This window comes from Urocitellus parryii, chromosome 10 (assembly GCF_045843805.1).
Source record: "Urocitellus parryii isolate mUroPar1 chromosome 10, mUroPar1.hap1, whole genome shotgun sequence".
NCBI classification, from domain to species: domain Eukaryota; kingdom Metazoa; phylum Chordata; class Mammalia; order Rodentia; family Sciuridae; genus Urocitellus; species Urocitellus parryii.
In genome coordinates, this window is record NC_135540.1 from 106,206,940 (window position 1) to 106,234,483 (window position 27,544).

Consider the following 27,544-nt stretch of genomic DNA (forward strand, 5'->3'; position numbering starts at 1 on the left):
GTTCCACAGTTTAGCTATTGTAGGCACATCATCTTTATGGTCTTATGCTTACGAGTACTTTGCCCTCAGTTGCCCCATGGTTATGCATAATTACTATTCCTAAAATACCATTCAACTAAAGGAAAAGCAAAATTGGTCACAACGGGCATAGACGAGAATCTTTGGCACTGCTTGGTCCTTCTGGTGCAGTAATAACTTAGGAATGCATAGATACCTTTCTCATATCAGGTTCCAATATGAAAGGAAATGTTAAGAGGCAGTTCATTAATCTGCCATTTTTTTTTACTCCTTCCTCTATAGCTCCCTCCAGCTTTATGTAGATGATATGAGTTTTGAAAGTTAAAAACCAGTAAGGACATTCCTCGTTATACCTAGAACTTGGAATCCTACAAATGTTAATTTTATTATTTTTATAAAGAGTACAAGTGTATAAAAAGAAAATAAAAATTGTAATTACTGGTCAGTGAGTATGATTTGTGTTAGAGTAATGCTAGCTGCTCTAACACATAACCCCCAATGATCCATGACATGGCAAAACAAATTTGTTTCTTGCTCATGTGATGTTGAAGAAGGTATTCCTGGCCTGGGATGTAACTCAATGCTAGAGTGTTAACTAGCATGTTTAAGGCCCTGGGTTCCATCACCAGCCTAAGGAAAAAAAAAAAAAGAGAAAAGAAAAGGTATTTTTGCTCAGCCATTGGCTGTTCCTCCACATTGTCATTTAGGGACCTGAGCCCCTTCCAAGTTGTAGTCCCATAGACTACTGTTTCCCTAGGGTTCTCTATACCAGCTAACAGAAGGCAAAGGGGAGCACAAAAAGAAAAATTTTTAAAAAGCAAATCCCATTTCTTAAAAGTCCTACCCCAGAAGTGACACATCAGTTCTCTTCACATTCCGCTGGTAAGAATTAGCCACATGTCCTGATTGGCAGACTGGCAAATTAGTCCCCAGTGGAGCAATTGGGCCCAAATACAACTCTTAAGAAGAGTGGCATAGCCAGCCATCTGAATCTGCTTGTATAATGTAATCACATTTAAAATACATGTTCTTTAATGCCTCCCACTGTGAATCTTTCAGAATGTAGCTAATAAATGGGATCACACTACAGAAGCTAATTTATTAGGTGAATTTTAAAATCAGCAATATATTGAGTCACACGTCTGTGGCACGTTTTAAGTGCACATCGTTTACATGGACAGTGTGGTTGCAATAGTAGCTGGGCCATTTCTCTGGTGCATCTATTTGTGAGCCAGATTTATATTGCTAAATTAAATCTTAAACACATTAAAAGAAAAAAAGTCAAGAAACCAAGTTGTTATAAAAACAATTCTTGTTATTAATTGTTTTTTGGAAGAACTGTGAAGGAATCGGATTCACACCCATGACAAATCTTCCCCATGGTCTCGGGCTCTGATTATTCATAATGCTTTAGATGATGCTACCCGAAATGGACCCTCTGGGTCTCTGGATCTCTAGATGCTCCTTTCCTTCTTGAAAGCCTCCTCTTTTCTCTCTTCCTTCTACCTGCTGTCGCTCAAACCCATTCTCTCCATTTTGAATCCCAAAGGCTCTGATATTAGCAGAGAGAGAGGGAAGGGGCGAAGTTTACCAGACACAGTCAAGACAAGGGAAGAAGAGGACAGGGACAGAGGGGGGACACTTGCACTTTGTTAAACCCTCTATGACAGTCACTCTTGAGCCTCGTGGTCCTCAAGGACCCTCAGACTCCTTCCAGGGCTGACCCTGGCAGTCTTCTTGGAGTTAATGGAGATGCTGTGCAGAAGCATCCTCCAGGGCCGGGTTCCTTCTCAGCTCCACAGGAGGACCTTTGTCTGGGGGTGATTGTGGGGCTGCAGTGGAAGGTCATCAAAGATCAAGCTAACCACCTAGTAAGTAACCTATCTGTTCCTCAGGACTAACAGAATCATATATTTTTGATCAAGAGAATTCTGAAAAAATGAGAGCAAAGGTAGGAACTCGTTATGTAGGCAACACACAACACACACACACACACACAGAGATGCATGACCTCTAGTCCAGATGACAGATGGAATCTTAATCCTACTTTAAACAAATAGAAATGATGGACCAAATGTCTTCTGAAAAAAAAATATTTAAAACACATACTCATACTTAAAGTAGGAAATAGTATCTCCAGGAGCAAACATGAAGAGATGATTCAGAGCTGGGGAGATAAGCAGGGGTTAAACCCATGTAGCCTTCAGACAGATTGGATTACAGGCTTCAGGGCTGTTTTTAATGCCCCTGAAGGACTGAGAAGCAGAGCAAGAGATCCTATGCAGGCAGAGAGCTGGAATTTGCCTGATCTAGGAGCCAGAATTCTGCTAAACCATTGGTCCCCAGATGCCAGGAAAAGGTGTGCAAAGTATTATAGGTTACATGAGGAAGTGAGGCATCCACCCCAGGCCACGAAAATCACCAACTGGAAGACAGTCAACCACCCTCAAAACTTGTTATTGAAAAGAACAATAAAAGAAATGAACCTCGGGCAGCACTTTTTTATTTTAAAAAACCTAACTAAGCAGTTTTAGGGCAGAAAATAAATCCTAACTACAGATATGGCAGGGATGAAGAAATAGCATTATTTAAAGAAGTCATGACAATAAAATAGAAAACTTGTATGACATGGGATAATTTTCTAAGAAATATGAAATTCTGAAATTTATCCAGAAGCCCCATCTTTCCGTAGTTCAGGGTGCTATATGTTTCCATTATCTGACCCTTCTTTGAGTCTCACATTTTTGTGGGGCTCTCCTGTGTGAACAAGTTATTAAAATGGTTTTTATGTTGGTTAAAATGAGAGAAGATTCAAAGGGAAGGAAGAGGGGATGGGAACAGGAAAGACAGGAGATTGAATCAGAAATAACTTTCCCATGTTCATCTATGACTACAGGACCAGTGAAACTCCTCATCATGTACAGCCACAAGAATGGGATCCTAATTAGAATAAGTTATACTCCATGTATGAATAATATGTCAAAATATACTCTACAGCCAAGTATACCTAAAAAACAAATAAAAACTTAAAATTAATTTTTAAAAAAATGAGAGGAAATTTTCCAGCCCATTAAAGAATCTGAAGAGCGCACGATGTTACCCATGGTCCTTTGTTCAAGCTCCCCCCCCCCAAATTATTTTGGCTTGTTACAAAAACTCAAAAAAGTTTCTATGAATGGAGCAGTGGAGTTGGCCATCTATGGACTGAGACATCTGAAACAAAGTGTTCAAGAGAGAAGGATTGTAGAAGCAGCAAATAAAAAAAGAAATAGATTGAGTAGAATGAATCAGATATGAGGACCCTATGTACATACAGGACTACGCAACCTGTGTGATTCTACATCACGGACAACCAGAAGATGAGACGTTGTCCTCCATTTATGTACGATGTGTCAAAGTGCAGGCTACTGTCATGCATAATGATTAAATATTATTATATTCCTTTATATTTTATGTTATTTATATTATATTATATTTATTTAATTATAAATAGTTAAAACAAAGAAAATAAATAAATAAGAAGTACAAGCAAAAAAAAAAAAAAAAGAAAAGAAAGAAATAGACTGTTTAGTAGGGAATATCCCAACTGGATGGAAAACTTGGATTAGAAGAATGAGGAAGACTCTACTTCCTATGGGGGAAATACTAAAAAAATGAATAAAATAGAGAAGAAATGAAAAGTCAAAATTTTTATGAAAAAGAAAAACTCCTTAGGAAAGAGACCAACAAGGAACACTTACCTCTACCTGCTCAACCTCAGATTAAAGGTCATGCCCCTGCTCCATACTCTAGAAAGGAAGGACACTCTATGGCTCCCACCAGCACTGGTAAAAGCTTTCAGCCGGAATCTTGGATGCCACCAGATGGCAAGAGCCATCATTAATGAGTTGCACTGTGGTCAAACCATCTCATTTCCACGGATATAACTATTTTAAAAAATGAAATGTTGGTCACTCAAAAAAAAAATGTCGCTGTGGTTTGAAGGTCCCCTCCAACACTCACTGAAATATTGTGACAGTATTGAGAGGTGGGGTGCTTAAGAGGAGATGAGGTCATCCGGGTTCTGTCCTCCTGGATTTATGCTGTTAATAGCAGGAGTAGCTGAGTTGTCATGGAAATGAGTTTCTGGTAAAAAGAATGAGCTCATTCCAATTTCTCTGTCTTACACGTTGTCGCTTGTCCTTCTGCCAGGATATGACGCAGCAAGAAGGCCCTTGCCAGATGCCAGTACTATGCTCTGGGACTTCTTAGCCTGCAGAACTATGAGCCAAATAAACTTCTTATTGCTTATAAATTATCCAGTCTGTGGCATTCTGTTATGGCAGCAGAAAATGCATCAAGACACCAGTCAATCTCTGTTACAAACATATATGCAAATAGTCAAGGAAAAATATTAGCTCATTGAATGCAATAATAAATCTTTTTAAAATTTCAAAGCTAAAGTTACACAGTAATTGGAGAAGGCACCATGATACCACTAGACATGATTGTCCCTGGACACTTGATGCTATTTCTTGTAACATTGCCACATGAAAAAAAAAAAGAAATTTTTAAGTCAAATGTCCTTGATTCTTTGCTAATGTGTTCCAGATTTTAAGTTCTATGAAAGAAGTTCTCATAGCTAATCATACAGCATATTTCCATGTCATAGATATACATGGGCAGAGGAAAGCATGTGTTTGATCATTTCAACCATGGAATTGGAAGACAAGCCCAGTTTTCAGGCAAGACTCATATAATAGGAAATTCCCAAAAAGAACGTTTAGATGCTGGACAGTAAAAATGAGAAAAAAAAATTCATCAGAATTTATCAATGTGAAAAAATATTAAATCTCTCCCTTCCCACAAAGGATACCATGTTTAATTTTTTTCTTATAGGCAGCTCTTATCAAATCATCAAACAATTACACTGTTCCAAAGATTTTCTTTCTCTCCATTTTAATCAATAATTCAGTATATCTCAATTCAATTATCAATAAGATTTTGGGGTGACACTTGACAAACTGATTCTAATATTTACGTAGAAGGATAAATGTTTAAGAAAACCCAAGCTAATTCTGGGGAAAATCATCCTTTGAGACATAAAGATGTATTATGATCCTATTAAAGCTAAGACTGCAGTGTTGGACAAAACATCAATGTAAAAAGAAGAGGTTTGCTAAATTAGAGACTCATGGCTCTACAGAAACTTTGAATACAATAGGGAAACTCTCCTTCTTCAATCACTTTTAGAAGAAATGTTTGATAGTTGTGGGGGATTAAAAATAGAAAGAAAGTTGAACACAAATTCTACAATGCCCCAAAGTCAAAATTCACCTCCAACATTAAGAATTCTCTAAACTTTATGACAAATTCTTTCCCTGGAATACATAACTCTTTTGACCTTCTTCCCTTAAAGTAGCTAGAGTTTTGTGCTATGCCCAAAACAACAATAATAAACATATTTAAATGGGCTTTATTGTATTGAAAAACAAAAAATACCTAAGCAAAAATGAATACTAACCAAGCGATCCTCAGAATATCAGTATTTGTTTGGTAATATTAGATAGAAATCTTTATTCACTTTGTTTCAGGATTGTTTTAAAGCAATGGATGGCTTTGTAAAATATTATTTTAGATGTGATCAAAATAATAAAGCATAAGAAAGGACAATTTACTTTTAATTTTGGTAGAGGTCATAGATACACTGATTTATGATCTCACTAGAAAACACTAAGTACTTAGGACACTCATCAATTTAGAGTGGAGTGAATTCATTGTTACAAATAAAAGAAAGAAACTCAGAATCTCAGAGCGAGTGCCATGTTCTTACAGCATAGAGAAAAGGAACATAGTATGCAGATGAGAGCTCTGATATCAATCAGGAACATGTCCAGAGACTACACAGAGAAACCCTATTAAGGAAATTTTGACTTTGGAAGCTATTCAGTAAATGATAGTCATTCTTTCATGGAGAGAGAGAGAGCCAAGCTCACAATAACACTGAAAAAAAAAAAGCTGTTTTTCAGCCTTGACATTCAAATATTTTACCTTAGTAGATGCTATGGTAAAAATCTTTCACTTTCATGTTATCCAAGTCTGGTTGAAGTGAGTCCTTTCTTACACCTTGTTATTTTGATTACACCTAAAACATTATTTTAGTAAATTATTTGTTACTTAAAACAATTTTTAAAAAGACAGCTCTATCTGAAATTATCAAATAAATAAATGTTGGTATTCTGAGTCCCCAAGCAACTTAGTAAGACCCTGTCTCAATTCTCTATAAAATTCTGGCAAATCACATACAAAAACATATTTTAAAAAAATAGTGGGGGCTGGGGTTGTGGCTCAGTGGCCTCGCACTTGCCTCACACATGTGAGGCACTGGGTTCAATCCTCAGCACCATATTAAATTTTTTTTTCAAAAAATAAAGGTATTGTGTCCATCTGCTATAAAAAAATATTTTTTAAAAAATAAACAAAAAATGAAGATATTGTGTCCATCTACAACTAAAAAATATTTGAATGTTAAAAAAAAATAGTGCACCATGATCAAGTGGGGTTCATTCTAGGAATGCAAGTTTGGTTCAACATATGGAAATCAATAAATGTAATTCATCACATCAATAGGCTTAAAGATAAGAGTCATATTATCTATCAATTAATACAGAGAAAGCATTTGACAAAATACAGCACCCTTTCATGTTTAAAACACTAAGGATAGTAGGAACATACCTCAACACTGTAAAAGCTATCTATACTAAACCCAAGGCCAATATCATTCTAAATGCAGAAAAATTGGAAGCATTCCCTCCAAAAACTGGAACAAGACAGGGATGCCCTCTTTCACCACTTCTATTCAACATAGACCTCGAAACTCTAGCCAGAGCAGTTAGACGAAAGAAATTAAAAGGATATCAATAGGAAAAAAAGAACTCAAAACTATCATTATTTGCTGAAAATATGATTCTATACTTAGAGGATCCAGAAAACTTCTAGAATTAATAAATTAATTCAGCAAAGTAGCAGGATATAAAGTCAATACCCATAAATCAGATGCATTTCTATACATCAGTGATGAATCCTCTGGAAGTGAAATTAGGAAAACTACCCCATTCACAATAGCCTCAAAAATAAATAAAATACTTGGGAATCAATTTAACAAAAGACGTGAAAGACAAGACCTCTACAATGAAAACTACAGAACACTAAAGAAAGAAATGGAAGAAGACCTTAGAAGATGGAAAGATCCTCCATGCTCTTAGATAGGCAAAATTAAATATTGCAAAGATCCCCCATGCTCTGGAAATCCATATGCAGCAAAATGAAACTAAACCCCTATCTCTCATTCACAATAGCTAAACTGTGGAAGCAACCTAGATGTATGTGGCTGTGTCCCTATAGCATGGATGAAGAAACTGTAGTATATATACATATAGAATGGAATATTACTCAGCATTAAAAGAGAATACAATTATGGCATTTTCAAGTAAATGGATGGAGTTGGAGAATATCATGCTAAGCGAAGTTAGCCAATACCAAATAAACCAAAGGCCAAATGTTCTCTCTGATAAGTGAATGCTGATCCATAATGGGATGGGGGACATGGGAAAAATGGAGGAACTTTGATTGGGCAAGGAGGAGGGAGGGAAGAGGAGGGGGTATGGGGGCAGGAAAGATGGTGGAATGAGATGGACATCATCACCCTAGGTACACGTATGACTGCACATATGGTGTGATGCTACATTGTGTACAACCATAGAAATGAAAAGTTGTGCTGCAATTCTGTACAATGAATCAAATGCATTCTGCTGTCATATACACCTAATTAGGATTAATATTAATTAATTAATTTTTTAAAAGAACTGGATATGTGGCTCTGTATTTAAACACCACTGGGTTCAATCCTAAGAAAGAAAGAAAGAAAGAAAGAAAGAAAGAAAGAAAGAGAGAGAGAGAGAGAGAGAGAGAGAGAGAGAGAGAGAGAGAGAGGAAGGAAGGAAGGAAGGAAGGAAGAAGAGAAGAGGTTTATTTAGCTCGAAGTTTTGGGGATTGAAAATTCAGACAGCATGGTGTAGGCTCTGGTGAAGTTCCCCTGGATGTGTCACATCATGGCAGATGAATCAAGGCAAGAACACATGTGAGAGGCAGAGATCACATGGCAAAGAAACGAGAGAGCAGAGAAGAGGCCAGGCTCACTGATTTTTGTAGGGATTTTGGGTATGGGGAGGGAGGGGTGAATATGGGACTTTAACTCAGGTCTCATGCGCACTAGGAGAGCACTCCACCACTGAGCTACATTCCAGCCCAGACTCACTTTTTTATGTCACCTCCCTTTCTTGAGTACTAACTCAAGGTCTCATGAGTACTACCTTAATTTCTTTGTAGGGTGATGCCCCCAATAACCCAAACACCTTGCACTGGATTACACCCTTAAAGATTCTACCACTTCAACATAGCCACACGGAGGACTGAACTGCCAACACACAAACCCTTAGGTCCGAACCACAGCAAGGCACCAGCCACCAAGGGCAGTCAGGTGGGAAATGCCAATGAAAACATTAGCTGGAGGATTCTAGGGAAGAGGGAGAAAGAGCAACAGTGGGAGCTTAGACACACCTGCAAGCTCAGGGGAGCTGCGCAGTGGGAGAGACACAGGCAGCCCTGGCAAGGGTGTGGAGCCAACTTGTCCTCAGGGAAGATTCCCGTCTCCATTAGATGAAGGGGCAGGAAGACTTCAGAAAAGAGATCAGGCATAATTTCAGTGATTGTTCTTTTTTTCTGGAAGTCCTATTTTTTTTCCTCAAGCAAGTTTAATATTTCAAAGTTTCTGTTCCTTTCTCATTTTTTTTTACTTACATCATTTAATTCTTTAAGTTTTTATGCACAATATTCTATAGCTAATAATTCTAGTTTATTAAATTCTTGGGAATCCAATTTTTTTTTAACTTGCTGACTTTCGTTCATGACGAGCCCTTTTCTTGTGCTTGCTAATGTTCTCTTGTGAGCCTCTGTTCCATTGCACTTGGTCTGTGGCAATCCTGAATGACTTGAGTTGATGCTTTGCCCCTGAGTGATTTTGAATTGTCTTGGCCACATGCCAGAAAGCATTTGCAAACTGTGACCAGTACACATTATTTGAGTTCTGACCCTGGAACTTTCCCTGATTGCTCTGGTAGCACAGATTTAGACCACAGATTTATAGATTGGGATGTTGTAATTTTCACTTGAAAAAAAAATTTTTTTTTTCCTACCCAGAATAGTAGTTGCCTCAAAGGAAGTATAGTAATTCACATTTTCACTAAATCTCAGCTTTGGAGGGTCACAGCTTTGCTTTACATGGGGTTTTACTCTTAGAGAGTTTGGGAGAAACAGTATAGAGACAGATGAAACTTTACCACCAAAACAAAAGTTTTAAAAATGTCGGACAAGGAGCTGGGGTTAGGGCTCAGTGGTAGAGCCCTTGCCTAGCACGTGTGAGGTACTGGGTTCAATCCTCAGCACCAGATGTGCTTATTCAATTGTTTACCCATTCCTGTTAGTTTACTAGGGCTGACATAATAAAATGCCACAGACTGAGCAGCTTAAACAACAGAAATGTATTTTCTGAATTTTGCAGACTGAAGTCTAAGATTAAGGTTCGGTTTTCCTGAGACCTCTCCTTGGCTTGTAGACAGGCACCTTCTCCGTGTGTCCTCATATGGCCTTTTGGTGTGTGTTTGTACAACCCAAGTTTCTCCTTCACCAGCCATATTGTATAAGAGCCTTGCTCTAATGACCTCATGTAGTCTCAATTTACCTCTCTAAAGGCCCTGTCTTCAAATATAGCCACATTAGAAATCAAGGCTTCAGCACATGAATTTGGGGAGGAAGCAATTCAGTCCATAACATCACCTGTTAAAAAAAGTAATATTCTGCCCTTCAATAGATGAATGGATTTTAAAAATTCATTTATTCCATTTATATACAATGGAATATTACTCAGCACTAAAAAATAACAAGATCATGGCATTTGTAGGGAAATGGATGGCATTAGAGCAGATTATGCTAAGTGAAGTTAGCCAATTCCTAAAAAACAAATGCCGAATGTCTTCTCTGATATAAGGGGGGTGACTCAAAATGGGGATAGGGAGGAAGAGCATGACAAGAAGACTACCACTAAATAGGGAAGAGAGGTGGGAGGGGAAAAGAGGGAGAAGGGGAGTTGCACGGAAGATGGAAGGAGAACCTCATCATTACACAGAATACATATATGATGTTGTGATGAGAAAAAGAAAAAAAAGTGTGTCACATTAGATTGGATAGAGAGAAAGGATGGGATAGGAGGGGAGGAGTAGGGGGGATAGGAAGGGCAGCAGAATAGAATAGACATTTTGACATACATTCCACGTATGTATTATACGTCAAAATACATTCTGCTGTCATGTATGACTTAAAAATAAATAAAAATAAATCGTATGGTAAAAAAGTAATATTCAGTTCTTACCTTATGAAATATTAAAAACTAAATTCCGGCTGGAATAAAATTTAAAAATTGAATCATAAAATTTGTAAAAAATAATTTGAGATACTTCATGTGTGACCTTGGATCATAGTTTTTTGTTTGTTTAGTTGGGCTTTTTGTTTTGTTTTGGTTTTTTGTACTGGAGATTTAACCCAGGGTGCTTTACCACTGAGCCATATCCCCAATCCTTTTTATTTTCAATTTTGAGACAGGGTCTCACAAAGTTGCTTAGGACCTCAGGCTAAGGCTATCCTTGAACTTATGATCTTCCCACCTCAGCCTCCGGAGGGATTATAGGAGTGCACCACCACACCTAGCTCTAGAACTTTTTAAAATCAAGTCAGGAATCTCATAAGCTATGAAATAAAAATAGTAGATATATTTTAATCTGTGAAAAATAATTTAATTTTATGAGGTGATTAAACAATGTGGTCAATTGGTCTTGAAATACCACTCTAGGTATTTTCAAGAAGAGAGAAATTTAATACAGGGAACTGGGAGTTTGCAAAACTCTTTTAAGGACCATAGTACCAGAAGTCAGGTGGCTGCCACTGTACAATTGATTTCAAGGGCATAGCAACAAAATTGCAACCAGGTGACGGAAAGCTATTGCTGCTATCACCACTACCTCCTTAATTCTCAAAGCCAGTAAGCTGATGATCAAATACTGGGATGCAGCGTCAGGTCACAAATATTCATGTCTCCCCAAATTTGCTTTCTAGTAGCAATAGCAGAAGGAAATGGTATCTGCCTCACTTCTAATCCTCCAGATCATGGATGAGTACATCTCCTGGTGCAATCTAAACAATTTCCTAGCTGCAGTGAATCTATGAAATGTGGTTTTAATTTTGCCAGTGTCTGTGATTGGGAAGATACTTAAAGATGTTGGAGCCAGGCATGGTAGTGTATATCTGTAATCCCAGTAGCTCAGGAGGCTAAGGCAGGAGTATCACAAGTTCAAAGCAAGCCTCAGCAACTTAGCAAGGCCCTGAGAAACTTAGTGAGCCCCTGTTTCTAAATAAAATATAAAAGAGTCTTGGGATGTGGCTCAGTGTTTGAGAGCTCCTGGGCTCAATCCCTGGTACCAAAAAAGAAAAAATGTTAAGAATTATCATTGTACAACTGTCCAGACCATGTTTAGCAAACAAAGTCTATTAAAAAGCAATATATTTGAGAGGTGGGGTTGGAAATTATAATATTTTGTACTATCCTAAAAGACATAATTCAAAATGCATTGGAAACTCTTAATGATGGATAAGAAAATGGTTAACAACCCAAAAGAAAGATGATAAAGGACATGAATAGACAATTCGCAGAAAAAAAAATATGTGGTAAAAAGAATATGTGCTAAACTCACCAGTTATCAAAGGAATCCAAAATTAAACAGTATAAAAATGTCCATTTATGCCCATCAGACTTGCAAGAATTTTAGAGAACATTAACATATAGCAATGGTGGGATTTGGCAAAAAAAAAAAAAAAAAGTACTTGAATTCAGGTAAAGAAGAGACAGATAACTCTAAGTTGATTATGCTATGATATGTTTTATGTTCCTTCTGCTTTATGTTCCCCCCAAATTCCTATGTTGGAATCCTCACTCCCAACATGATAGTTATTAGGAGGTAAAGACTTTGGGAGATGATTAGACCACAGGGTGGAGCCTTCATGGATGGAATTAGTCTCTGATTAAAAAAAAAAAAAAAAGTCTCTGGATAGAGTCCCTTGCTTCCTCCACCATGTGAGTTTAGAGTGGGAATAAGGCTATGTGTGAGAAGCAGGACCTCTCCAGACGCTCAATCTGCCAGAGCCTCAATGGTGGACTTTTCAGCCTCTGGACCTGTGAGGAACAAATCTCTGTTGTTTATAAACCACTCAGTCTGTGATGTTTTTTATAACATCAGCTATAACAGACCAAAGCAATTAGAAAGGAATTGAATACCAGGAATTACAAGATAAAAGATGTATTAAACAAGGTATGTCAGTGAGAATACAGTGCAGGAAAATGAATTCCTCTGGGTATTTCAAGAAGAAATCAAAGTGATTTTTGTTAGCTTTCCATTACCAGAAAAAAAAAAAAAAACACTTGAGATAATCAATTTGTAAAAAGAAGATCTATATTTTGGCTCACAGCTTCGGAGGTTTCAGTCCATGATTGGTTGGCCCCTTTGCTCTGGACCCATGTGACTCATTATGGCTCAGTGAGCAGTGGAACAAAACTGCTCACTTCGTGCCTGAGAAGTGACAGAGAGCAAGAGGAAGGTGTTGAGGCCCCATTATCTCCTTTAAGGGCACCCCCTCAGTGACCCAAAGACTTCCCACTAGGCCCCAACTCCTCAAAGCCTCCACAAGTCCCAACAGTACCTCCCCAGGAGCAAGCCTTTGCCACACGGGCCTCTGAGGGACACTCAAGATCCAAACTGAAGCAAAGCACCAATTATTGAAAGAACTAGAGCTGGTGGTTCTAAGTGGACCGCCACCATGATGGCCAGGAAGCCACTGCTAAACTCACCACCAGAGACACTGCTTCCTATTTAGTCTATGGGGAAGAGTGTACTGAATATCATTTCCATGAAGCAATAAGATGTGTGTGTTTGTGTATGTGTGTACATAGACAAATGTGTGTCTGATTTTGTATGCATGAGGAAGATTATGAAAGGATGCCCACCAACTCATTAACATGGGTTGCTAGCATTCATGGAGGAGTAGAGGGAGGAGTGGGTCTTGAAATGCTGTGTGTGAGAAGAGTAAGAGGGAATGAGAGAGGTGAGAAGAAGGAAAAGGGGAAAGAGAAGCACTAAAACAAGGTTCATTGTATGTGGCAATGTTCAAAGTCACCCTCTGAAACCTGCAATTTAAAAAAGCCTGTGTCTAAACAGTGCCCTGTAAGAAGACACCACGATTCAGCTAGGAGTGTGTTGTACATCACTAGAACCACTGAAACCAACTCTTGCTTAATTTATTCAAATGTTCTTTAATGGAATCTTTTCCATTCTGAAAGCAATTTGGCATAAGCCACAAAACTTCCCTATTCCATTGATCCAGAAACTTGCACTTTTAAAAATCTCTTCTGAGGAAAAAAATTGGAGATTTGGGAACAATTTTTGGTTTAAGCATAAAGACGTCGTTGTAGTATTCATTACAATAACAAAACATAAGAGGAAAGCAGTGTGTTTAGGAGAAATTAATTTTATAGATCCATAGAATGGAATATCATGCAACCACAGAAAATTATATTTTAAACCTTTTAATGCATATACAACTGCCTATGATATAATATTGAGTGAAGAATAAAACCAGAAAAAATAAGTATTGCATGATTTCACTGTTAGACACACACACAAAGACACACACACATACATAAAAGACCCCAAGGAGATACATCAAAATGTTCATGGTAATAATCTCAAGGAAATAGGTTGAAGATGATTATGCTTTTCTTCACTTATTTATATTTTTTCCAAATTTTCTAAAATGGGCATATGTTTGGGATGAAATGCTGTTCTTTTGCTCATCAGATATGAAGGCAATCTAACGAGCAAATCAGTCACCTCAAGGATCCTCAGTGAGCTGAGGTATCACTGTATCCTCCCTGCATCTGGTAGTGGACAAGTGGACAGATGGGTGGGTGGGTGTGTGGATGGATGGAGGGATGGATGAATGGATGGATGGATGGTTGGATGGATGGGTGTGTGTGTGTGTGTGTGTGTGTGTGTGTATTTGCTTGTTGGGCAGTGGTTTTCCTCCTTCATCAATCCCCCCTTCTTTTCTCTTAAAGCTTCATGGCACAGTAGGACTTTTTTTTTTTTTTTTTTTTTTTGCAGATTGGAGGACCATTCTACTTTCACTCCTTCTGTATATGTCAGGCTTAATTCAGGAGAGGATAGTATTTGTCAGAGAGAGCTAATAAAAACCACAAATAATCTGTGCATTTGTCAATATAACATAGGAATTATTATAGGGCTGTATGGAATTTTGAGGTTTGGTCCTTGGGTTCTCTACGAGGCCTCGACCATATCCTTTGATGAGTCGTATTCTGGTATCTTTGGCTTTCTATGGAAATCAGGAAGGACACAAGCCAAAATCATATCAGGAAGAGCATTTGGGACATTTTTATACACTTAAAACTCATGGCCCATTAAGAATAAAAAATTTATGGAATGAACATTGTGCTCTACTTATAGTTAGGCACCTCAAATGTGTAACAGCACTTTATCTTAATAATAATATTATTATCTTGGGCTAGGGTGGTGGCTCAGTAGTAGAGCGCTTGCCTAGCATGTGTGAGGCACTGGGTTCGATCCCCAGCACTGCATATAAATAAAAATAAAGGCTCATTAACAACTAAAAAATATTTTTAAAAAATAATAAAATTATTATCTTAATTTTATTCTTGAAGACCCTGGAGAGGATGTAATTTGCTTAAGGGTATACCTCTAATAAGTGGCAGAAGCTGGATTCAAAGCTGAACTTGTCCTCTTCCAAAACCCCAGGCTTTGTCCAGCATGCCCAGCCATAAGACTCACCTCCTGACTCCCTACCTCCAACTGTGCTAGAGCAAATCCTTTCTCTGCCACTTTGAAGCATTTGTTCCCAGTTAAACTGTGTTTTGTTTGTTTGTTTGTTTTTTAAGTTGCCTTTGTTAATGGATGTTAATGCTTCTGTTCTCAAGGGAGCTTTCTGTCCAGATGCCCAGGAACATTTCAAAGTTACAACTGAGCAGTAACAAATTATGGTCTTAACAAATTTCCCACCTAATCATAAACTGATTGTGGATTTGCAGGTATACGCTGGGGTTTACATCCTGGCTGTGAGCGGTATGCAGGCAAACATCAAAGTTTTGTGGGTGACAAAGAATCACCTCTGATCTTCACTTCAAAGACAAACTAAACAAAAAGACCTTCCCAGCTATACATTGGAGATTAATGTCAATCAGGCTTTTTCCTCAACTTGTCTATACAAGTGCGTGTTTTATGATGATGGAAGCTTGTTGGGAAACTGTAAACCTTCTCAGAAAGATGGTAAAAACACCTACAGTGCATACACACACACACACACACACACACACACACACACACACACACACAATTTTTTTTCCTGATGTGTTGTAAGGAATTTTAGCCAATGGACTTTTCCCCCACTTCATCCTTATTCCCTAAGACTAATTTTTAAAGAATGCCAACAAGTACCCACTGTAAAGATGTACGAATTGTGTTTTTTTTTTAAAGCGATAGAGAGAGAGAGAGAGAGAGAGAGAATTTTAATATTCATTCTTTAGTTCTCGGCGGACACAACATCTTTGTTGGTATGTGGTGCTGAGGATCGAATCCGGGCCGCACGCATGCCAGGCGAGCGCGCTACTGCTTGAGCCACAACCCCAGCCCCACGAATTGTGTTTTCAAGCCCAAAAACCTATACTCCTAATGTTTTCTATAATGTCTGCAGAACTTTCCTTCCTCTCCAGAGCCCACATATAACTCTTCTCTCCCAGGAACATGCTCAGCTTCCAAAGCCTTTTGGTCTGATTATAGAATTTGCTCCTGGCTCTGAATCCCACCTCATAAACAGAGTGTTTCTAGGACACACAGACCTGAGGAAGGCAGCCTTGCTCCTGGAATCTTCCCAGGCTGGTTCCCTGCCCCATTTCTGTCTCCCGCAGAGCCTGAAGTTGCCACGACTACATCACTTCCTGTACAGTCTTCATCCATGAGCTCTCTGAGAGTTAGGACCATGTTTTAATTATTGTATCCACAGGCACAAAACTCAGGGCCCAGTATACAGTCAGTGCTCACTAAATGCCTGTCATCTGATTAAGTGCATGAAGGGATGTGCAGACCGCACTTCACCCATGTGGTTGATCATGAGTCCTCAGAAGTCTAGGAAAGGAGATGGAGAACAATTGGAGGAGGGGGGCACGTAGCTGGAGCAAAGTGGACAGTTGCAGTTTCTGTTGTGAAAACTCAAAAAAAAATCAGAAAATATAAATTTAATCAAAAGGGACCCATGAAGCACAGGCTAACAGCCAAACAGACCGTAATATGACAGCCATTATGGGACACAGGCTGGAGCTTCTGATCCAGGATTGGTGATATCATTTTCTTTGCAATCAAGACCCAGGATGGTCTCTAAGTTTTTAAACTAGTCCCATCCAAAATCTCTATGTAGTGTGTGTGTGTGTGTGTGTGTGTGTGTGTGTGTGTGTTTATGTATGTGTGTGTGTGTGTGTGATTTAAATAATGTGATAATGGTCTCTTTTGTTTGACAAATACCTTCAAACTTCTCAAATACTGAATATTCCTGGCCTCTGTATTAGTTTTCTGTCATAACAAAATACCTGAGGCAAAGACCTTACAAAGAGAAAAGGCTTGGGGCTGGGATTGTGGCTCAGTGGTAGAGCGTTCGCCTAGCACATGGGAGGCCCTGGGTTTGATCCTCAACACCACATAAAAATAATAAATAAAATAAAGGTATTGTGTCCAATTACAACTAAAAAAAATTTTTTTTAAAGAGAAAAGACTATTAAAGCTCATGCTTTTGGATGTTTTAGGACATGATCCAGAGGCCTCATTCTTTGGGTCTCTAGTAAGGCAGCACATTAGGGCAGGGGCACATGACAGATCAAACCATTTGTTTCATGACCAGAATACAAGGAAAGGAAGAAGAAGAAACTGGGGTCCTACAGTCCCCTTGGAGGGTATACCCCCAATGTCCTAAGGACTTTTTACTAAGACTCACCTTCTAAAGGTTCCACCACCTCCCAATAGCACTACCTAACAGGGCAGGTCTTTCATACATAGGCTTTGGGAGCCACTTATCTAAACCACAAAATGATGGGTCTGTCCATGATGGGTCTGTCCCAAAAGGAGCTTGATAAGACTTCTTGGATCAGATTATCCTGAAGTCACCTACTCTGTTACAGAAAAATGATTGAAGGCATTATGAAACCCCTTAAAATTGCTTTTCAACATTTTCAATTCAACTTTTAATTTGATGATTCAATAAATCAACAAATATTTGTTTAGTATCAAATTACATATTAGCTCCTGGGCTAGGTCTAAGGATACATCTGCATACCACTAAGTCTTAATAAAAGTATCAGCTGGAAAGGTGTAAAGTAAGAACATTTCACTTTTCCCACTCACCCTGATTCTACAGCCACTGCTATCAAGAGTACAGAAGAACCTGAGAAAGAGTAAAAGACATATAGTATTTCTAATTTTATCTAAATATCAGTGTTATAGTTTGGATGTGAGGTGTCCCCGAAAGCTCATGTGTGAGACAATGCAAGAAAGTTTAGAGGAGAAATGATTGGGTTATGACAGCCTTAACCCAATGAGTGGTTTGGCTATTATTGTTAAGGATGGTGGGATTGACTGGGTGGTAACTGCAGGCAGTTAGGGTGTGGCTGGTGGAAGTGGGTCATTGGGGGCGTGCCTTTGGAGTACATATTTTATGAGCTTCGCTCTCTCGGCTTCCCTTCACCACACTTTTCCATCATGATATTCTGCCTCACCTCAAGCCCCCAAGAAATGGAGCCAGCCTTTTATGAACTAAGACCTCTGAAATCGTAAGCCCCCAAATAAACATTACCTCCTCTAAAATTGCTTTTGTCAGGTCTTATCTAGTCACAGCAGAAAAAAAAAACTGACTGAAACAATCAGCATCCATGAAAATGGTGATTTCTCTGATTTACTGAAATGAAGTGAGTTGACTTGAGGAATTTTATGAACAGAGGTTGCCTTAGTTCTTTATATAAATGTTATCCCAGGGCCAAAGTAATGAACATTAATAGCAGATGGCAAGAAACTGCCCTCCCTGTTCTGTTCACTCTTCAAACTCACCAGGCAGAAATGTTGCTCCTTCTCTGGGAAGCAGTAAGGAAGGGAGCTGGCATGCTGTTCTGCTGGACACTTGCTCACTTGGAAAGTATATGATTGGGGAAGGAAGCACTGTCCACTGACCAGCTCAATATTTTAGAGTGGTTGATTTTATTCCCTGTGATCCTGACTTGGACTCTGTCTTTCAAAAACAAGTACAACCATAATGTCTGTCTCACCCAGTTGCTGAAGTAATAGCTGAGCTCTTTCATGCTCATTCAGGACAGTAACAGTTACCTGGGATGGTTCTGTGGTTTTGCTATGGTTTGTCCCCACCAAAACTCATGTGAAATTGGATTTCCAATTTAGTGGTCTTGGGAAGTAGGCTCTTTGAGAGATGATTAGTCATTGTGCTCAAGAATGTATTAATGTCTTTCTAGAGAGACTGAGTTATCTCAAGAGTAGATTGTTATAAAGCAAGACTGGCACCTTCCCTCAGAAACTTTTAGTCTTTTTTTCTTGTACATGTGCTCTTCTGCTTGTACCCCTTTCCCTGGTTCAATCCCTAGCAACACACACACATACACACACACACACACACACACACACAATGTGCATTGGGATTGATGGAAAGATCTCTGTATGATCAAGAGTCATTCTGAAATGCATTGCCACAATCTTCCCATGTAAATTCCCATGAAGACAGCAAGTTGCAAGTTACTTTTTTTTTTTTTTAATGTATGTGTGAGAGACAGAGATGCTGGGGATTGAGCCCAGAGCCTTGCACATGCTCTACCACTGAGCTACATTCCCAGCCCAGCCTCATTCAACTTAAGATTTAATAATGCATTTCAGATATTCTTGCTAATTTTACTGAAAATAAACAGTGTTTTCCCAAGAAAGCAAAAGAAATAGACCTCCATTTGTAAGGCAACCCTTCAATTCCTTCGTACAGTTTTGATTATCACTTGAAAGATTTGTCTTAATTCTCCTCTTGTTTAAATTTAGAAACTGAATTTTAAAGTGCAGCTGATCAATTACACATTCCAGATTTTAAAGTTTTAGCTTTATATTAACTCCTCAGGGAAAAAAAAACTAGAAAATTCTCATTTCTTGTGAAAATATAGGAATAGGATGCATAGCAGTCACAAAATAGGTCTAGGTCATTTGTGGTGCTCATTAGTCCTGCGACTCCTATGAAAAAAAGCTAAAAGCACTGCCTGTATTTTGCAGATGGAAAAAAAAAATGTGACAGGTTCCATCTTGCTCTGGGAATAATAATAGCAAAGCCTCTGGTAGAGTCGGAAATAGAACCTCAAGGGATTTGTGTCCTTACTTGATGCAGAACATACTCAACTTAAGCAGTCTCATTAAAATCGTGTTACAGAAGAAGCAGGTCTATCTCTTTCCTCAATTTTATTTAATAAAATTAAGTAATTCACTTCAGCTCTACTCTCAATTGGATGCGTTATGCTAATCAAGCTACTGAGCCAACCAAATATGATTAGACAGTGGTCTCAAAGAATACATTGAATGCTAAGCATAATGAATAACATGTAATCATTTTAAGAAATCTTTTTTTAAAAAAAGAAAAAGGAATATATAAATTCCAATGTATTCAGGGCTGTGAGAGAGAAAGCTCTATCATTTAGGTTCAGTAGGTCAATATGCAACATCTAATATTGCTGCCTTAAAATAATTCTGAATTTTAAAGGATTATAAATTCCATCCCACAATCATTTTTTTTTACTGAGAAAAAGTAAAATTTTAATTATCTTGTGAATCTACTTAGGAAAACACATACAAGCAATGTTCACAACTATAAATTTAAACCTTTTGCACTGAAAAAAAAAAACACGAAACAACAAACACAGGCATGAATTGTAAACCTGTATTAATTATCAAGTAGTCTTAAGGTTAACTCTTAGCAGTAATTCAGTATTTTCTTCCTTGGCAATTGTAATATTTTAGCACCAAATGATCTCCCACTAGTAACGATGCTGGTTGCCAGTATAAGGAGGTATTTCGCACACACTCCTTGCACACACACCTTCCCCTCACACCAATAAGGAGATATGTGCAAGCATGCTGATTCCAGAGCAATGGAAACAAGATGAAGGCATGGCGTCACACGTGCATTCCTAGAAAAGGCCAAATATTATTCTATACCTTTCCATCAGTGTTCAGGAAAACACTTTAAATCGCTACTTAATTTACACCATAATGACTGGGTTACAGCTTTAGCTCATTGGCAATTTTGGAAGCAACTACTTTTGAAAGTTATGATGTCTCTGGTTTCAGCTTGAACCGGACCTCCTTCAAAGACATTCTCTTGGTCGCAGCTATTGTCGTCCATCACTTGGCAGATCTCCCTCATCATGTCACTGGAATCCCTGGAACTAGTGGTTCTCATGCTCCAGGTGAAGCGCAGGGATCGAACTGTTGCTTCTTCGTTCTTGTCCTTTTGCTCAGCAGGGACGTTGCAGCTTCTTGTGAGTTTTGAAGTTAATTTACAAAAAAGATTAGGGGCACCTCTGCTTCAAGTCTGGGACAGTGGCGTGGCTTGGTGGGACAGGCTGTGCTAGGCAGGAGGGCCGTTGTCTGTTGCAATTGGCGATTCCTGGGGGCTGGCGGTGGGAAGTGCTGCCACCAGCAGTCCTCTAGGGAAGAAGATTCAGTCTGAGGAGGTGGCACTGCTGACACCGTGCGTTGAAGCAGCTGGAGTTCTCTGATCTGGAATGGTGCTCTTCTCCTTGCCATTCTGGATCACTAAATATCTGTGTGCTGTGGTTTACTCACTGCAAATGTGAATATTTCTCTGTATCATCCATCCCCTCCAGATCCTGTGCTACTGCTGGAGACCTCGGGCTTTTCTTGCTGTTCAGGAATGTCCACCTTGTTAGGAATACTTGCCTTCCCAAGCATGGGACTGGCTGGAGTGATTCCCTTTCCTGTAATCCCAGTGGCACTGCCTCCTGATTTCCAGGAGGGAATCCCATCTTCTTTGAGGTCACTATCTGCAGTGCTAGTCTGACTCCTCTTCAGATATGCCACAACTGAAGGAATAGCTGATCCAGCTTGGTCACTGTACTCTCTGGGCTCCTGGATTGAAGAAACACTTCTTGGTACTTTGTAGTGAGGAAACTGTTCCTGAGGTCACTGCTTGGACGCACCTCTGAAGATTTGCTCCTCAGCAAGTATGTAGCTGTGATTTCGTCATATTTCATTTTACTGAGAGATTCTTGAATTTCCTCTTGTGAATATCCCATTCCTACTATAATATCTAGTTTCTTCTGGTCTGAGATGTCTAGCTCTGGTTCAACAAAGGGTTTAAGTTCATCTTCCTCACACCCTGCGTTGATCCACCTGTCCTTCATGATTTGCTTTGGAGTATCTAGAGTAATTGGATTTGGCATCAGGAAGCATTTGAGAAGGTTCTCAAAGTCTATGGACATGAAGAAAGAGATTCTGTCATAACACTCTTTCTCTCCAAGTTCCTTCAGATTTTGCCTGCCAAAGGGAGGAGACCCACCAACTGGGATGTATGGGAGAACGCCTAGATGCCAAGCGTGGACTTCAGGCCCATCGTACTTCGTGCCCTGGAAGAGGTCTGGGGCTGCATATGGAGGACTACCACAAAACGTGTCCAGTTTACTGCCAAGAGTAAACTCATTGCTGAAACCCAAACTTGCTATTTTAATGTTCATATCCAGATCTAACAACAGATTTTCAGCCTTGAGTTTTGCCAGGTTTTATTCGTGACTAAAACACTTAGGGGTCACTCCAGGGGAACTGGGCTAACTGGGCTGTGTGAAATAACCACAAAAGAGACAGAAATACCTTTTTCTTTGGGGTTGCTGTGACAGCTCCTATTACCTTAAAGGTCCAGGGTGTGTGTGTGGGAGAGAGAGAGAGAGAGAGAGAGAGAGAGAGAGAGAGAGAGAGAGAGAAAACGTGCTGACCCCTTCTTTGAGAAGCTATTCAAATGAGGCAAGGGGTCAGGTTTCAGGGGACTGAGTCTAGCTTCTTGATGTCTGCTGTCAGCAGGTTGACTGACATCTAAGTAGGCCACACCCAAGGGCACAGTAAGAGAAGGGGACATGCAAAAGGCACTTTCATGGAACATTCTATCCCAAACAGGGCAAGGGGTAATATTACAAAGGAATAAGTAAGCATAGCTCCACCCATGGGGCTGTAGGAAGGCACGCCCAAGCACGAAGATACCATCCCTGAACCCAAGAAGGGTGGGGCAGTCTAGCAGCATCTGCTGCCTGATGCCTCTATCACCCAGCCCGGGAGTGACTCAGTCACATGCAAGGTTGGTATCCCACAGAGTTCCCTGTGATCAATCAGCTTTTAGTGGCAATACTGTACTGCAGACATGGTCTGTCTAAATTTAGCTCTTGCTTCTTTTCCCGCCATTCATCCACGTGGAACCAAATAGTGAAATACGTCCCATCCACTTGTGTATTCCATGATTAAGTAGAGTGGTTTTTTAGTTTCAATGACTTCAAGCAACTTCATTATGTTTGGATGATTAAAAATCTTCATACTCTTAATTCTCTGAAGACCTTTTGAAGATTTGTTAGATTCAACTGAGTTTTGTCAATTTTTTTTTATTCAGGGATTAAACTCAGGGGTACTCCACCACTGAGCCACATCCCCATCCCTAATTTGTATTTTATTTAGAGACATGGTCTCACTGAGTTGCTTAGTGCCTTGCTTTTAATAAGGCTGGCTTTGAACCTGTGATCCTCCTGCCTCAGCATCCTAAGCCACTGGGATTACAGGTGTGCACCACTGGGCCACAGCCTGTCAATTATTTTTATTGCAATCTCTCTGCCTGTAAGGATGTGTCATGTCAATGTCATTTTTGCAAAGTTCCCCTTGCTGATCATTTTCAAGAGTCTGTAGTTTCTGATGTGAGGCTGCTCATCTGCACAGGAAGCTATGGAGTTTCTATACCTCCAGAGCACCCAGTGTGGGAGGTGACTTCTAGTCACCCATCTCCATGTGAGGTGTGCATGCTATGTGTAAGGTTCTTTATCATTGAGTATCTTCAATATCTTTTGATGATTTAATAGAAGAAAAAATAAACGCATAAATCTACTCAATCAGCAAAGCTAATAAATGTCTGTGGGTACCATTGGCAGGATTAGGACATGTAAAGGGAAGAGGAAACAAGGAAAGAGTTGGAGGTGAAAGATTGTTAAAAAAAAAAAAAAAAAAAAGCCTCACGTGCCTTCCACAACAAAAGATGTTTGCCCAGGTAAAAATTATTATTCTTCTGGGTAAGTCTAAGAGCAGAAGGCAAATGAGAAGTGGTACTAGGTCTACTCATTTCCAAGATTCTCATTCTATAATCTGCTATGCAGTCAATGTAATCATAAAGGTACTGACTGCATAAAGAATGGGCATATACAACACTGGGATCAAAACTTCTGGTTCAGCTTATACAAACTTCAAGTTCTATCAGTACAGATTTTCATGTCAAATGTCCATAACACAAACCCCACAATATTTAGACTCTACTAAAAAGCAACTGCCTAGCTCTTAACAAGAAATACAAAACATCTCCTGCTTTTTTTGAGCTTCAACTTTGAACATCAAGATTCCACATAACCCACAGAAACAATGCCTTAACTAATCTACATAAGATTATATAAGATTGGTCATGGCTGAGCAGTTTAAGTGGCTAGAAAGCAGTGCTAAAGAACCTCAGGTTGAAGAAAAAATTGGGTTCTGTCAGTTAGCTGTTGCTCTAATGAAATGCCTGAAATAATTAACTTGTAAGAGTAAAATTTTATTTAGCTCACAGTCCTGGAGATTCCAGTTCAGACAGAGGAGAAGGAGGAGGAGGAGGAGGAGGAGGAGGAGGAGGAGGAGGAGGAGGAAGGAGAAGAAGAGCCCACAGTGTCACTTTTAAAGAAAAGCACCTTCAGAGGCTGGGGCTACAGCTCAGTGGCAGAGCATTTGCCTAGCTTGCTTGAGGCACTGGTTCTATCCTCAGCACCACATAAAAATAAACAAATAAAATAATATAGTTGTCCATCTACAACTATAATTTAAAAATAAAAGGGAAAAACACCTTCAAAATTACAGAAATTGAGATTCCATGCTGCCATTATGTATCCACCATCTTGCCATTGCAGATTATCTAAATATGTATGTTTTTGCACACAAGTGTGCAAATGTTCAGAGAAGAACTGGAATCTCTAGTGCTACATTCATTGGATGTGCTTAGAATGCCTGATAGGCTCACTAGTATCCTATTAGACTGGGGAATCAAAATGTTTTCACAAAATATTAGCAATATATGGGTCCTTGTGGAGTGTGGTGACTGAGATTGGGGGGTCCCTGACTGCTTCATAGCTGTGGCATACGTGCTACCTGGGAATGTATCTAGGCAAGGGTACAGGATGCCCAGTTGTTATGGTGACACCCCCAACCCTCCCAACCCCCACGCCCACCAAGGTTCTGTGCAAGAGACTTATCAGTCTCTACCTTGATCTCAGGCACATAGCTCTGGGGAGAGAGGAATTCTAAGCTTGACAAGACAACTACAATGTTTCATCAACGTTCCTACTTTGTAGCCTGCCCACTTAACTTTAGACAATGGGCATCCTGGAGTGCTGCAGGAAGCTCTAAGCATTGCAGCAGTGAAATAGCTACAAGAATGTTTCTAGCCTTGTAACTTTCTAGTGCACAAAGAACAATGCTTCTATAGTCCTGTACTTCTTGATTATGAAACATTATATAAATAAACTTGCTGGGTCAACTCTTTAGAAACTGCTTCTTCATCAGAGAGCAGTGCTCTACCTGATCCGAGCCTTTGGTCTTAATATCTGTGTGTGTGTTTCTTAATTTCCTATGCCCCTTGCTGGTTTCTCAGGTTCAGGTATACAGGGCGTGGCAGGTACTCAGGTGGAAATTGAGGAATTTAATCTTGGCTACTGGATAGGGAGTTAGAGGATTGAGTTAAAAAAAAAAAACTATATAGAACAGTTAAAGGAGTCTAGAGAATGTAAAAACTGAGCAGTGAAAATTGGCTACTATTATGTAATATACCAACACAAACATATGCTGGTCTGGCAAACATAACTTTTTATTGACATGCATGTATACAACACATTATTAAGGAGCATCATTTATGGGCTTGTGTATGTGTTGGGATAAGTACTGGAGATTTAACACAGGGCATTCTACCACTGAAATGCATCTTTAGTCCTTTATAAGTTGGCCAGGCTGACCTCCATCTTGCAATTCTATTACTTCATTCTCCTGAGTATCTGATCTATGGGCATTTAATATGGCCTAATTGTCTACCATGATCTGATAGCCTCCAACATCTCTAGCCACATCCCACCTGTAGCCCGGTTTATATTATGATATCCTGCATCTTTTTTCTACTTAATCTCTTGGCTGTTTGTACTGAAGTCATGGCAGACATCCTGCTCTTCTAGGAATGAACAGAGCTCCAACCTGGAGCACACATTCTGTACACACTCTTGCTTTTGCCTGGAACTAGACCCCAAGCTCCTCTTCTTTGCCTCAGATACACTTTTTTTTTTTTTTTTTTTTTTTGGTACTGGGGATTGAACTCAGAAGCATTCTACTACTGAATGCTCAGCCCTTTTCATTTTTTAAAGCAGCCCCCCCCACCCAAATTGCAGAGGCTGGACTTGACCTTGTGATCCTCCTGCCTTAGCCTCCCACATCTCTGGGTGTGCATCACTGTGCCATGCTCTCATATACGCATCTTCAATGTTCTGCTTCTTCATCTCTTCCAACCTTACACAGGAACCCTGATATCTCCATTTTAGCTCTTGTCAAGTGGCAAATTTACATTTTAAGTGAGTCTTACATTCATGTTTGTCTACTAGATTGAAAGTTCCAAAAGAATAAAGTTTATGCTTTGGATTTTTGTCTACTTACTCCCAGGTCTATTTACAGTGATTTGGCATGTGGTAGGTTTTCAGTACATATTGATTCTATAAAATAACAAACACATCCCAGCATAAGGCTGGTGCTCCTGAGGAATGGGCATTTCTCTCTTTCACTTTATTTCACAATCATGGTTCCCCTCATCTCTGGTTTTACTCAACTATACTATGAAGAGACAAACATATTTTATTAGGTAAAATTAGCTTGCAGAAAATGTGAATTTAATTGTCAGGAAATGGGAGAGGAAGGAAAAGAAAAGTCAATTAAGTAAGCATACTGAGAAATTGGGTAGTCAGGGTTTTATAGAAACATGTATACAGAATTTCTGGAGTATTACTTTCCTAGTTGAGAACAGTGTTGTTGCACTTTCATTCGCCACAATGTCATGTAAACATGTGCATGGTGTTTAGAGACGTATCTATAAAGAATGTAAAACTGTGTAAAGAAACATTAATAAAAGATGTTCTTAGTGTGCTACTTGAAGCGAGAGAGAAAGGGGAGGAGTTGGAAGAGAAATAATAATGAGGTGGTGAGTCGACATCAGCAAGGTACAACATGAATAGTGGTTAAACTCATGTCAGGAACCAGACAAAGAACAGAAGACAGAAAGAGGAAATCAATGAAGAGACAGGAGACAAAAAATAATGGCCAAGGATGGGCTGAGATAGGTGAGAGCAGAGACTACAGGAGTGGAGTGGAGTATTCGTGGGGTAGGGTCCCTCCAGCTGCCAAAACAGTGGGAAGCTGGGAACTGAGAAGCTGAAGAATTTGAAGACCTCAACTCCTCCCCATGACTGCCTTCTTTAGAGGTATCCTCTTACTACTGACTCAGTCTAAGGGAGGCCTTTTATTTCGTCCATTTAAGAATTAGGAAGCTGCAGGGTACATAGTAGCACTCACTGAACTTAATTGATAGTATAAGTGAATAAAAATATAGCAAAGAAATAGCAGCTCAGGATTCTAGAAGCTGTGAGACCGTAGCCTAGACTCCGAGGTGGGGAGAGAGTAACTGAACAGACCAGGAAGGCTCAGTGACCGGAGACACCCCGATTCCTCAGTGCCAAGGACTGGTGAGCAGCCTGATAAATCCGGTTCTTTGGGCTGGGACGCTGGAAGTTTCAAGAAGGATTCTTGGAGCAAGGTGCACTACTTCTAGAGCTAAGGGCCAGAAAGATCCCAGGCGGGCAGAAGACCTTCTGCAGCCAAGGTCCTGGCCCGGCCCGCCCCGCCCCTGTCCCGAGACCTCCCGAGATTGGTTGCCCGGCCAGAGGCCCCTCCCACGTGGC

General features: G+C 39.6%; 1 pseudogene; it reads right to left on the reverse strand.

Moving 5' to 3' along the window:
- Nucleotides 1-23,281, reverse strand: part of LOC113181487 (MAP/microtubule affinity-regulating kinase 3-like) — a 47,416-nt pseudogene extending 24,135 nt beyond the window's left edge.
- Nucleotides 23,282-27,544: the final 4,263 nt, after the last annotated feature.